Source organism: Rutidosis leptorrhynchoides, chromosome 6 (assembly GCF_046630445.1).
Source record: "Rutidosis leptorrhynchoides isolate AG116_Rl617_1_P2 chromosome 6, CSIRO_AGI_Rlap_v1, whole genome shotgun sequence".
NCBI classification, from domain to species: domain Eukaryota; kingdom Viridiplantae; phylum Streptophyta; class Magnoliopsida; order Asterales; family Asteraceae; genus Rutidosis; species Rutidosis leptorrhynchoides.
The window spans coordinates 83,152,151-83,166,908 of NC_092338.1; positions in this window are offsets into that span (position 1 = coordinate 83,152,151).

Genomic DNA, 14,758 nt, shown 5'->3' on the forward strand with positions numbered 1-14,758 from the left:
GAATTTTCTAATAACAACTCTTAGGACTCTCATTAAGAATTAAATATATGCATAGTTTAGTAGTACATGTGTGATGACCCGGGAATTTCCGACCAAATTTAAACTTAATCTTTATATGATTCTGACACGATAAGCAAAGTGTGCAAACTGAAATCTCAAAAACTTTGAACTGTGTTCATGTAATCAATTACCCTTTGACTAGTTCCGATGATTCACGAACAATTACTTGTAAATATATATATATATATATATATATATATATATATATATATATATATATATATATATATATATATATATATATATATAAATGAAATATATCTAATATATAGATATTGTTTCGAATTTAGTTAATAAACGACAATAGCACTCGTTTATCATTCGATTGATATTAAACAAGTAACATACAAATTATGAAAATTTACTAAATAACGCAATATAAAATGTAATGTGGCTAAAAATATATTTATTTATTTTAAGGTGAATTCTAATACTTCGTACATTTTTTTTTTTTGCTTGGGATATTTCCGTGTGCTTTTATCCATCACTGTTTAATACGAAGTACGAATATTGACAACTGGATTTCTTTTACATGATATTTAGTTATATAAATTAATATTATTATTTATATTGAGATTGGGACCGAATAAATAGACAACTAGTTTTATTTTTATAATGATGATAATAATAAATAATTATTAACCATCGTAGTTTAATTGTAATTTACAATTAATATATATGTACAGAAAATTGTAATATTTCATACTAGGTACATAATTTTAATTAGTTAGTTATACTATTAATAATATTATTGTTATTATTAATATTATTAATATTGTTATTATTAATTATTAATATTAACATATTATTATATTTAATATATTTATTAATTATTTATATTAAAAATAATGTACCTTTATAAGAAACAGATGGATGCGTTAATTGATCACAGATAATATTTCTGTTTGTCTTCTTCGACCCCTCCCATTTTTTTCTGTTTACCCGTGATCATTTGCAAATCCACATCTTCAATACGTATCATTTTTTTTTACTTCTTCTGTGTTACGATAAATCATCAATTATTTCAATTGTAGCTGTAAGAGCACATCCCTATCTGTTTAAATCCTTCGTTATTTTTTTTTTCATTACCCCTGTACGTTCAAACTTTTTAGCTATAACCAGAATTCGAATGACACTTTAAAATCTATAAATGCCATTTTGCTAGAAATCATTCCTTCAAACTATCTGCAAGATTTGAGTTTCCAATTTTCTATATCGAATCCGAATTCTCGAGTCAAAGTTTGAGTTTGAAAAAGTCAACCTTTTATGTTTCGATCAAATTAAAGTTTTATAGAACGTTTTTGCTGAAATTGATGTTTGAGAAAGTTTAAAGGCATGATTTAAAACCTATTTCATTTTATAATCACCACCTGAAACGTACTAGAAATCGAAAAGCAAAATTTTTTGTTTATGTTCATACAGCGACGGCAGGAGCAGCACTTTTTATATTTATTTTTTTTAGCGAGCTGTTGAATTAATTTCCAAATACAATTCGTTTAAATTAATTATCAAGTCTTAAATATTGTTTGGGAAATCGTTTAGTGAAAATCATTTTTTTTGGTCGATCTAAATGATGTGAAGAAGGAGAAGAGAAAAACAGAAACTAAATATGACATAAATATAATGGGAGTGGGTTATAAAACAGATAAATTGTTATGGATCGAGGGTTATGGGGTGTTGCGAGTATCCAGGAGGTCGTGGGTTCAAGTCCCGTGCGGGGTAATTCTTTTTACAAAAAGCTTCAAGGGTATATTTTATTACTTCTATTTCAATTATTATTATTATTATTATTATTATTATTATTATTATTATTATTATTATTATTATTATTATTATTATTATTATTATTATTATTACTACTACTACTACTAACTAATATTAGTATTGTTATTAATTATTATTATTGTTATGATTATGATTGTTATTATTATTGTTACTATTAGTATTATTATCATTGTATTATTGTTGTTAGTTATTATTGTTAGTGTTATTAATATGATTTCAGAGTTAGTAAACAGGTTAATAAAACAGGTATATAATAAAAGTTGTTATATAAAAAAATTATAGAAAATTGTAATAATTATATGATTACACGTAAATTATAATTTTTTTTTTATAAAAATTAAGGTTATGAGAAGCAATAGTTAATAACTACAAAGATTATAATTATCATGACTATGAAGATAAAGGTTTTCATATTATTATTAAAATTAAATATAGAAATTTTGATGTAAATATTATTATTATAAAAATGACTAGAATTTTAATCAAAATATGATTTAATGGAATTAATAAAATTATTATAACTATTCTTATCATATTTATTATAATTATGATACAATTTAGTATTATTTTCATTATTAATATCATTACTTTTATTAACATTATTATTATCACTTTATAAATATTAGAACCATTACTATTAATATAAGTATATTATTAGTATTTATATCATTACTTTTATCACTAATGAAATCATAACCATTATTATCTTAATTAAAAATTTTAAGTATTATAATTATTATCATTTTTATTATTAATATTACTCTAGTATTACTATAACTATTATTCTGTAAACAAAAGATTATGTATATAAAAATAAATATATAATAAAATATATAAGTTAATAATATAAAAATTATCACTAACAATAATATAAATATTTGTTCGATTTCGATTATATGTATTAATGAATATACAATTGATATAGGTTCGTGAATCCGAGGCCAACCCTGCATTTGTTCAGTTCCGTCATATGTATTTTTACTACAAAATACAGTATAGTGAGTTTCATTTGCCTTTTTACCCTTTATATTTTTGGGCTGAGAATACATGCGTAAATTTTTATAAATGTTTTATGAAATAGACACAAGTAATCAAAACTACATTATATGGTTGAATTATCGAAATCGAATATGCCCCTTTTTATTAAGTCTGGTAATCTAAGAATTAGGGAACAGACACCCTAATTGACGCGAATCCTAAAGATAGATCTATCGGGCCCAACAAGCCCCATCCAAAGTACCGGATGCTTTAGTACTTCGAAATTTATATCATATCCGAAGGAGGATCCCGGAATGATGGGGATATTCTTATATGCATATTGTAAATGTCGGTTACTAGGTGTTCAATCCATATGAATGATATTTTTATCTCTATGCATGGGACGTATATTTATGAGAAATGGAAATATGAAATCTTGTGGTCTATTAAGATTATGAAATGATTATTTATGATAAACTAATGAATTCACCAACCTTTTGGTTGACACTTTAAAGCATGTTTATTTTCAGGTATGAAAGAAATCTTCCGCTGTGCATTTGCTCATTTAAAAGATATTACTTGGAGTCATTCATGACATATTTCAAAAGACGTTGCATTCGTGTCGTTGAGTTCATCAAGATTATTATTAAGTCAAATATAGTTGGATATATTATGAAATCATATGCATGCCGTCAACTTTCGATGTAATGAAAGATTGTCTTTTCAAAAACGAATGCAATGTTTGTAAAATGTATCATATAGAGGTCAAGTACCTCGCGAGGTAATCAACTATTGTGAATCGTTTGTAATCGATATGGACTTCGTCCAGATGGATTAGGACGGGTCGGTAGAGTTGGTATCAGAGCGGAGGTCTTAGTGAACCAGGTCTGCATTAGTGTGTCTAACTGATAAGTCGTTAGGAGACATTAGTGAGTCTGGACTTCGACCGTGTCTGCATGTCAAAAGTTTTGCTTATCATTTCTAGTCAGAAATCATATGCTTATCATTCTTAGTCTAGATACATCATACTGCATTGATTGCATGAATAGTGTATAGACAAAAATCCATATCTTAGCGTATCTGTCACTGTAGACTATATCTGACATGTTTCCTTAATTTTCTCTGTAATTCACGGGATCTTTGGAAGTATGTATAGATATTCTATATATAATTAGAATATCATTCGATATTCGAAAATCATTTCATATCAAAACCCTTTAACTGATCGTGAGAGATGAATCCTACACCTGGCTTAGATTCCATTAGTTCCGGAAGCGATTTCGAGATGTATATTGAAGCAGACTCCGAAGTCAATGAACCAGAAGTGCCTCAACCATTTAGATATTTTCTTTCTGGAAGAGATGGAGGTGGGTCTGAGACTTACTCACTCGATGGAGAAATGAAGAAGGCGAGCCCTACTGCGAACCAAACTTACCTCCTAACATTGGGGAAAACGATGTACTCACCGGTGAACCTATGCACAACACTGTATTCACCCTTCTTGCTAAAGTTTTCCACATCGAGCGTCACGTTACTGCAATCTCAGAAAATATTCAACCTCTACTTCCGAATACCAATCGAAGGGGAATATTAGAAGAAGTTAGAGAACTTCGAATTGATAATCAAGATCTATCGAATCAGATGAGTGGATGGATAGAAATGATAGAAGGTAGGGTAGAAACCCTGACAAGAATGGTGCGTGATCTACAAGCTATACTTACCACACCAACATCATCACCAACCTCAACACCAACAACACTGGTAGCATCGACAGCAACAGTACCACCATCAGCAGCACCAGCATCATAACAGTACCAACAACAACAACATCATCACACGTCTCAACCTCGCAATCTATATCTCAAGCATAATCATCGTTCTACGAATCATTCTACATAAACTATCTTCGTCCTTCATGGCGATTATGTAATCTCTAATGTTTTAGAGATTATGTACTCTAGTTCTAGCCGCAAATCTGATGAGTTTAATATCACATTGACTCATTAAATCCATGATTACGTCTAAAGAAAAAAAAAAAATATATATATATATATATATATATATATATATATATATATATATATATATATATATATATATATATATATATATATATATATGTTTTCATAAGGATTGTAATTAAAAGTTGTATTGTACAAACTGTTAATGGTGAAAATATTTTAACGGGTAGGTAATACCCGAGGAAATATTTATAATCCATATTAATAAGTTACACTGTACATTCTTTGAATCTGATTCAACGATAATTTACTATTCTACTTACATCCACAGATATATGAATCCGTTCACCACAGAATAACCATATTCATCCAATTTGATATTTGGATTTTGATTTATCTGAATCCAACAAGTGGTATAATGAAGAAAACATTCGACAAAATAAAAATTTGTTAGAAACAAACAAATTAACTATGAGAAATTTTGTTAAGAATCCACACTAACTGTTCCTAGCTAATTGTTCCTAGCTAACTGATTACATTTTATGTTATCGCAATTTACATTCTCACAATTTTATTTATCGTCATTTAATTTCTGTTATTTACTTTACGCACTTTATTTATCGTTATTTAATTTCTGTTATTTATTTATTTTTACGGACTTTAAATATCAGGACACGTATACAAGGTTTTGACATATCATATCGACGCATCTATATATATTATTTGGAATAACCATAGACACTCTATATGCAGTAATGATCGAGTTCTCTATACAGGGTTGAGGTTGATTCTACAATAATATATATAATTTGAGTTGTGATCGAGTCTGAGACATGTATACGGGTCACGATACGTATTAATTAATTCGAATATTATATATTAAATTATATATGAATTGTTGAATTGCTAACTGTGGACTATCAACCGAGGACTACCAACATTGGACAATTAAAATGAATTAAAATATTGATCATAACATATGAAACTAAACAAGTCTTCAAGTTTTTCATCTTAACCTCATTTGTATATGTAGCGACCCCGATAAATCGTCAATTGACGGCGTCGACTACTTAGGTCCCGTTGCGTGGTCATAGGTCTTTAACGTGATGTTTGACCAAAGATATGTCACATTCCTTCCAAAAATAAAGATTGTTTCAAAGTTTACAAGAATTGTTCATCCAAAAGTTACGTTACAAAGTTATAGTTACATGTGAAACCTATGCGACACAGTTTTAAAGAAAGTCAAAAGACGCTCCATGAAATGCATGTATACTCGACATCCAATGCAAGTATCAAATAATGAGCCGAAGCATGTTTCACATAGCGTTCAAAGACCTGAGAAAAACATAGAAAACTGTCAACGAAAATGTTGGTGAAATCATAGGTTTAAGTAAGTAAGTGAGTAAAAGTAAGTCGAACCACAAGATTTGCAACATTGATAAAATAGTAGTACATTCTAAAAGTTAATATTCACGAGCACCCAATTATCAAGGCTTAACATTCCGTCCGTTGAACCCCATTAATAGTGCTAGAACAACACTGTTTCTCGAAAATATATTTCATCTGTGGACGGTAGCGAACCGTCCGAGATGAGGGTTTGTCAAACCCATATGGTCATACAACATAAGTTCACGCCTACACTTACACACTGTAAGAGTAACTAATGATAATCGAATTGAGGATTTTGTTCTAAACTCGTATGTAGAATGTTTGTTTTCATGTACTTGTGTTCACTTAGTTAAAAGAAGCGTTTATGTTTTCTCATCCCAAAAGTAAGTTCAAAGAGTAAAAAGTGGGACTATGATCTCACCTTGAGTGCAAGAGTAATAAAGTACTTCAACAAGTAAACGCGTGCAAGGACAAAGCTAGTCTTGATCTAAACATATAGGTTGTATCAATAACGGTAAACACGATAGGTCAAAGATGTTCAATTAGTCCTATGGCTCGCTACGACTCGATTATAAAGCATGTGAATCAAATTGTCAAGTTTCATGCAAGATACAAGTATAGAATCATGTTAGAAAGATTGCATAATCATTTGGTTAAGTTTGACAAAAGTCAAACTTTGGTCGGGTCAAAGTCAATGAAAAAGTCAACGCGTTCGGGTCGGGTCTCGAACTATTTTTCTGAGGTTTTTATTCATATATAAGCATGTTAGAACAAGTCTCGTGTGAATCAGAGGTCCATAGCGTGCCAAATATTTTTCTTATTTTGACCAAGGAGGTCAGAGCCTGAACACGGCTTATGCCGCGCCGCGACCCACAATTGTCGCGCCGCGACAATACACTGGAACTGGTACCTAGCCAGTTTCAAATGTTCAAGTCTTGATCCAAAATTCGTTTTAGCACAAAATGCAAACCGTAAACATTTAGAACTCGCACCTTATATCGTTGGAAAGCTCTTTTGATAAGGAACATAACTAAACATGTTTCATTAAACAAAAACATCATTTCCAATAACCGATTTCTCATCATGTGATCATTTAAAGTCCATTTTCAAGTTTCAAGTTCACAAAATGCATTTTAAGTTTCGGGAATCCAATTCACACATATGATATGCCGTTTTGAAGGTAATGAAACATGCATTACAACTAAACACTAAAAATTAACATTTCATGGCATTCAAGTGAAATGTCCCGTTCTTATTGATTAAAAACGTTCCATATTAATTGATTTCGTTGCGAGGTTTTGACCTCTATATGAGACGTTTTTCAAAGACTGCATTCATTTTAAAACAAACCATAACCTTTATTTCATCAATAAAGGTTTAAAAAGCTTTACGTAGATTATCAAATAATGATAATCTAAAATATCCTATTTACACACGACCATTACATAATGGTTTACAATACAAATATGTTACAACAAAATAAGTTTCTTGAATGCAGTTTTTACACAATATCATACAAGCATGGACTCCAAATCTCGTCCTTATTTAAGTATGCGACAGCGGAAGCTCTTAATAATCACCTGAGAATAAACATGCTTAAAACGTCAACAAAAATGTTGGTGAGTTATAGGTTTAACCTATATATATCAAATCGTAACAATAGACCACAAGATTTCATATTTCAATACACATCCCATACATAGAGATAAAAATCATTCATATGGTGAACACCTGGTAACCGACATTAACAAGATGCATATATAAGAATATCCCCATCATTCCGGGACACCCTTCGGATATGATATAAATTTCGAAGTACTAAAGCATCCGGTACTTTGGATGGGGTTTGTTAGGCCCAATAGATCTATCTTTAGGATTCGCGTCAATTAGGGTGTCTGTTCCCTAATTCTTAGATTACCAGACTTAATAAAAAGGGGCATATTCGATTTCGATAATTCAACCATAGAATGTAGTTTCACGTACTTGTGTCTATTTTGTAAATCATTTATAAAACCTGCATGTATTCTCATCCCAAAAATATTAGATTTTAAAAGTGGGACTATAACTCACTTTCACAGATTTTTACTTCGTCGGGAAGTAAGACTTGGCCACTGGTTGATTCACGAACCTATAACAATATATACATATATATCAAAGTATGTTCAAAATATATTTACAACACTTTTAATATATTTTGATGTTTTAAGTTTATTAAGTCAGCTGTCCTCGTTAGTAACCTACAACTAGTTGTCCACAGTTAGATGTACAGAAATAAATCGATAAATATTATCTTGAATCAATCCACGACCCAGTGTATACGTATCTCAGTATTGATCACAACTCAAACTATATATATTTTGGAATCAACCTCAACCCTGTATAGCTAACTCCAACATTCACATATAGAGTGTCTATGGTTGTTCCGAAATATATATAGATGTGTCGACATGATAGGTCGAAACATTGTATACGTGTCTATGGTATCTCAAGATTATATAATATACAATACAAGTTGATTAAGTTATGGTTGGAATTGATTTGTTACCAATTTTCACGTAGCTAAAATGAGAAAAATTATCCAATCTTGTTTTACCCATAACTTCTTCATTTTAAATCCGTTTTGAGTGAATCAAATTGCTATGGTTTCATATTGAACTCTATTTTATGAATCTAAACAGAAAAAGTATAGGTTTATAGTCGGAAAAATAAGTTACAAGTCATTTTTGTAAAGGTAGTCATTTCAGTCGAAAGAACGACGTCTAGATGACCATTTTAGAAAACATACTTCCACTTTGAGTTTAACCATAATTTTTGGATATAGTTTCATGTTCATAATAAAAATCATTTTCTCAGAATAACAACTTTTAAATCAAAGTTTATCATAGTTTTTAATTAACTAACCCAAAACAGCCCGCGGTGTTACTACGCGGCGTAAATCCGGTTTTACGGTGTTTTTCGTGTTTCCAGGTTTTAAATCATTAAGTTAGCATATCATATAGATATAGAACATGTGTTTAGTTGATTTTAAAAGTTAAGTTAGAAGGATTAACTTTTGTTTGCGAACAAGTTTAGAATTAACTAAACTATGTTCTAGTGATTACAAGTTTAAACCTTCGAATAAGATAGCTTTATATGTATGAATCGAATGATGTTATGAACATCATTACTACCTTAAGTCCCTTGGATAAACCTACTGGAAAAGAAAAAAATGATCTAGCTTCAATGGATCCTTGGATGGCTCGAAGTTCTTGAAGCAGAATCATGACACAAAAACAAGTTCAAGTAAGATCATCACTTGAAATAAGATTGTTATAGTTATAGAAATTGAACCAAAGTTTGAATATGATTATTACCTTGTATTAGAATGATAACCTACTGTAAGAAACAAAGATTTCTTGAGGTTGGATGATCACCTTACAAGATTGTAAGTGAGCTAGCAAACTTGAAAGTATTCTTGATTTTATGTAACTAGAACTTGTAGAATTTATGAAGAACACTTAGAACTTGAAGATAGAACTTGAGAGAGATCAATTAGATGAAGAAAATTGAAGAATGAAAGTGTTTGTAGGTGTTTTTGGTCGTTGGTGTATGGATTAGATATAAAGGATATGTAATTTTGTTTTCATGTAAATAAGTCATGAATGATTACTCATATTTTTGTAATTTTATGAGATATTTCATGCTAGTTGCCAAATGATGGTTCCCACATGTGTTAGGTGACTCACATGGGCTGCTAAAAGCTGATTATTGGAGTGTATATACCAATAGTACATACATCTAAAAGCTGTGTATTGTACGAGTACGAATACGGGTGCATACGAGTAGAATTGTTGATGAAACTGAACGAGGATGTAATTGTAAGCATTTTTGTTAAGTAGAAGTATTTTGATAAGTGTATTGAAGTCTTTCAAAAGTGTATAAATACATATTAAAACACTACATGTATATACATTTTAACTGAGTCGTTAAGTCATCGTTAGTCGTTACATGTAAGTGTTGTTTTGAAACCTTTAGGTTAACGATCTTGTTAAATGTTGTTAACCCAATGTTTATATTATCAAATGAGATTTTAAATTATTATATTATCATGATATTATCATGTATGAATATCTCTTAATATGATATATATACATTAAATCTCTTTACAACGATAATCGTTACATATATGTCTCGTTTAAAAATCATTAAGTTAGTAGTCTTGTTTTTACATATGTAGTTCATTGTTAATATACTTAATGATATGTTTACTTATCATAGTATCATGTTAACTATATATATATCCATATATATGTCATCATATAGTTTTTACAAGTTTTAACGTTCGTGAATCACCGGTCAACTTGGGTGGTCAATTGTCTATATGAAACATATTTCAATTCATCAAGTCTTAACAAGTTTGATTGCTTAACATGTTGGAAACATTTAATCATGTAAATATCAATCTCAATTAATATATATAAACATGGAAAAGTTTGGGTCACTACATCAAGCATCAAAAATTTCATCTCAAGAATGATCAAACCCTAATCAAGAATCACAAAATCATTAATCATGTTTTTGAAGTTTTACAAATCAACCTACACATCAAAATGAAGCTTGTGATACTAGTAACACAATTAAAACATGAACTTTAACAATTTAACAACATTTAATCTTCCAAAATCAAAGATTAAGCAAACCCATTTTCAAGTGTTCAAACTAGTTACTCAAAACAATAAATCGAACAAACAAAACATATATTCATGTTATACACGAGCCATAGACACTAATTAACACTTTTATAATTCAAAAATATCAAGAACACAAAATCTAGTGATTTTAGAAAGTTACCCAAATGAGATGAAATTGGTATCAAGTCGAAGAGGATGAAGAGAGGATTCCAAATATGTAATTTGTTTTGATGTTAGCCTCCAAATCCGAAATTAGATGATGAATCTTGTTTGAGTTCTTGAGAGGAAAATGGAAGTATGAAAAGAGAGAATGAGAGAGAATGAGAGGAGGAGGTTGAAGGTTTGACTAGTTGACCTAGTCAAATCTTTGGCCTCTTTGCAAGTTCAGTCCCTCTAGTTCAGGTGCGGGTGCGTGAATTAACCAAACGAATTATTTTGAATTACACGAGAGTACGAGAGATGTTATAATCCAATAATGAAAATATTTTAAGAATGTTAGCTAATGGAGGATACGAATCGAGATACTGAGGATATTATTAAAATAAAAAGATGGGCGTTAAAATAATTTAACGAAAAAATGAGGGATGTTACATTACCCACACCTTAAAAGAAATTTCGTCCCGAAATTTAGTTGGAAGCAATAGTCGTTGCTTCTTACTCGAGACCTTACGTTGTTGATGTTATGCGAGGTGTATATAAAATAGTTATTAATTTTACTAAAAAAAAAACTATTAAATACGATACAATTTTACACAAGATATTTATTTATTTATAGAATGGATATACTTAAACCTTGCTACAACACTTATAGGCAGTGTACCTAATCGTACAGTAGTGTAGTTTTTAGTAAGTCCGGTTCGTTCCACAGGGAAATCTTTAAACAAAGCTCAACGCTATATTAGTTTACTTTTATAAAAATACAAATATATATATAAGTAATATTATTATTATAAAGGGGGGTTTTTACCGTTTAATGACCGGTTTGTCGATTTTAAAACTTTAGTCGCAGTTAAAACCTAATGTAAAATATAAAATAAATACAAGACTTAAATTAAAGCGTAAAGTAAATAACGATAATGAAATTGCGAATAATAAAAGTGCGATAAAATAAAATTGCGATAATTAAAAAGTACGATAATTAAAAGTGCGATTAAATAACAATAAATAAAAGTGCGATAATTAGAAGTGCAATTAAATATAAAATAAAGGAAATTAAATATGAAATAAAAGAATTATGCTTATTTAAACTTCCGTAATCATGATGTTTGACGTGTTGATTTTAGTTTTATGCCCATGGGTTAATTGTCCTTTGTCCTGGATTATTTAATATGTCCGTCTGGTTTTTGTCCATAACAGTCCATCAGTCATAAATATAAAGTGCGAGTGTCCTCATCAAATTATTCTTATACCCGAAGTTAAATATTCCAACTAATTGGGGATTCGAATTGTAACAAAGTTTTAATACTTTGTTTAATGAATACACCAGGTTATCGACTGCGTGTAAATCAAGGTTTTACTACTTTGTTAACAATTACACCAATTACCCTTGAATGTAATTTCACCCCTGTTTTAATTATTCTAGTGGCTATTAATCCATTCTCGTGTCCGGTTAAATGAACGATTATTCGTACATATAAATACCCCGCCCATCGTGTCCGATTGAGTGTATATGGTAATTTATAAGGACGCCCAATTGTAAATCTTTATATTAACATTAACAAACTATCATTTAGTTAAACAAATATAAAGCCCATTAATAGCCCATAGTCTAATTTCCACAAGTGTCGTTCTTTTGTCCAAACCCCAATTATGGTACAAAGCCCAATTACCCAATTTTAGTAATTAGCCCAACATCATGATTACTTCATTTTAAATAAGCATAATAATAACTTAGCTACGAGACATTAATATAAAAAGGTTGAACATAACTTACAATGATTAAAAATAGCGTAGCGTTACACGGACAGAATTTCGACTTACACCCTTACAATATTCGCTAACATACCCTTATTATTAGAATTATAATTAAAATTAAAATTAAAATATAAATTATATATATATATATATCGTATATATGAGAGAAGAGAGAAATAGATTATGAATTTTGATCAGAATTCGGTTGGCTTTATAGGGATTTTCGATTTTTGGGGCTCCGCGACTCGCGGCAAAATCCTCTTCAAACTCTGCGAGTCGCGGAGAATGAATTTACAGCTCGCACCCTTGGAGTTTCTCTGCCGACGGTTTTATAATATATATATATATAATATATATATATAATTAATATAATTAATTATATATTATATTATATTTATATACATAGTTAACTTGTAATTTTTAGTCCGTTGCGTCGAGCGTTAAGAGTTGACTCTGGTCCCGGTTCCGGATTTTCGAACGTCCTTGCGTACAATTTTATATTTTGTACTTTGCGTTTTGAATCTTGTACTCTTGTAATTTCGAGACGTTTCTTATCAATAATTGGAACCTTTTTGATTGTCTTTTGTACTTTTGAGCTTTTTGGTCGTTTGCGTCTTCAATTCGTTGAATCTGTCTTTTGTCTTCACCTTTTATTATTTAAACGAATATCACTTGTAAATAGAACAATTGCAACTAAAAGCTTGTCTTTCTTGAGGAATAATGCTATGAAATATATGTTCGTTTTTAGCATTATCAAATATTCCCACACTTGAGCGTTGCTTGTCCTCAAGCAATATCGTCTTGAAATACTAGAATCACTTCTTTATTCTTCACACTTTGTACATCAGTGATTTCTATACAGCGGTATAAACAATGGTAATAACGATATGGTTTACAGTCCCACATGACTATAAAAATTTAGATCCATTAAGGAAATTGGATCTTTATGAAAACATTTGATCTTTTGAAATCTAGTTTTTACCCTAGATAAGTTTTCCGGGATAACCCTTTACCGGTGTTTGCAAAATATTTTTGTGGGTTTGGTGGGTTTCAGATTTGAAAATTTTAGCTCAAAACTTGCGGTTTTGTGTCACCCACTTGCTAACCTTGTATTTGGAAAGCAACACGTCCAGTTTACTTGTCCCGTATATTACCTTTCGGCAAACTACCGTCCGGTTGTAAAGGAAAGCGTTGAACAAGCAACTGTTAAGGCAATGTCCCGTGACATGCTTTTGATTATGGTCTATAACGTGTCGGACGCAATTACTATCCTTGGTAGGAGCAATAGTAAAGCTTACCCTTATAATTTTTCGGTCTGGCACAAGGTCCTGTCTTTGACCACTATGCAACCACCGTTCTTACGGTTGACACCCGATTTAGTTCAGGTGACCTAATGAATTCCAGGTGAATTCCTAGGATTTTACGTTCAATGGTAATGAACGCATTGAAAATAGGGTTTTCAGAAAACAAATCGGTTTGTAATTTTGATCAAAATATTTTCTCGTTCAAGCTCGAGTTTAGATATCATTGAATTCCATGAGTTTGTAATTCTCAATCTTTAAGGTCAATCTCTAGGATTGAGTAATATCAGTCTTAAAAGCTGATTTTTAATCTTTAAGGAGATTATCCTTTCTGGGGATCTGATTCATTAGTCTTATCCAGCTAATTTGCATGGTGCCCCCCCATTGTACGAGATAAATCCTTCTCATGGTTAGGATAAATCTGACCACATGGCGACCCTGTTTAATGCTGAGGTCCGTGGATTTCCTGCTGATTTTAGTGATGACTTTTCTAGATTTTTCGTCAACCTACAGCTGGTCTGGACAACAACTTCATGACCTAAATCAAGAAGCGCGTGTCTTTTTCGGAAGACTTTACTTCCTTTTAATGATGGAATTGATTCATCGTGTAGATCCATCTCTTCTTTTCTTTCATCGGGTAAAACAGTTTAGTTTAGTCCAAAGCAAAAGTATTTTCAGTTATTTGTTACAGATATATGTG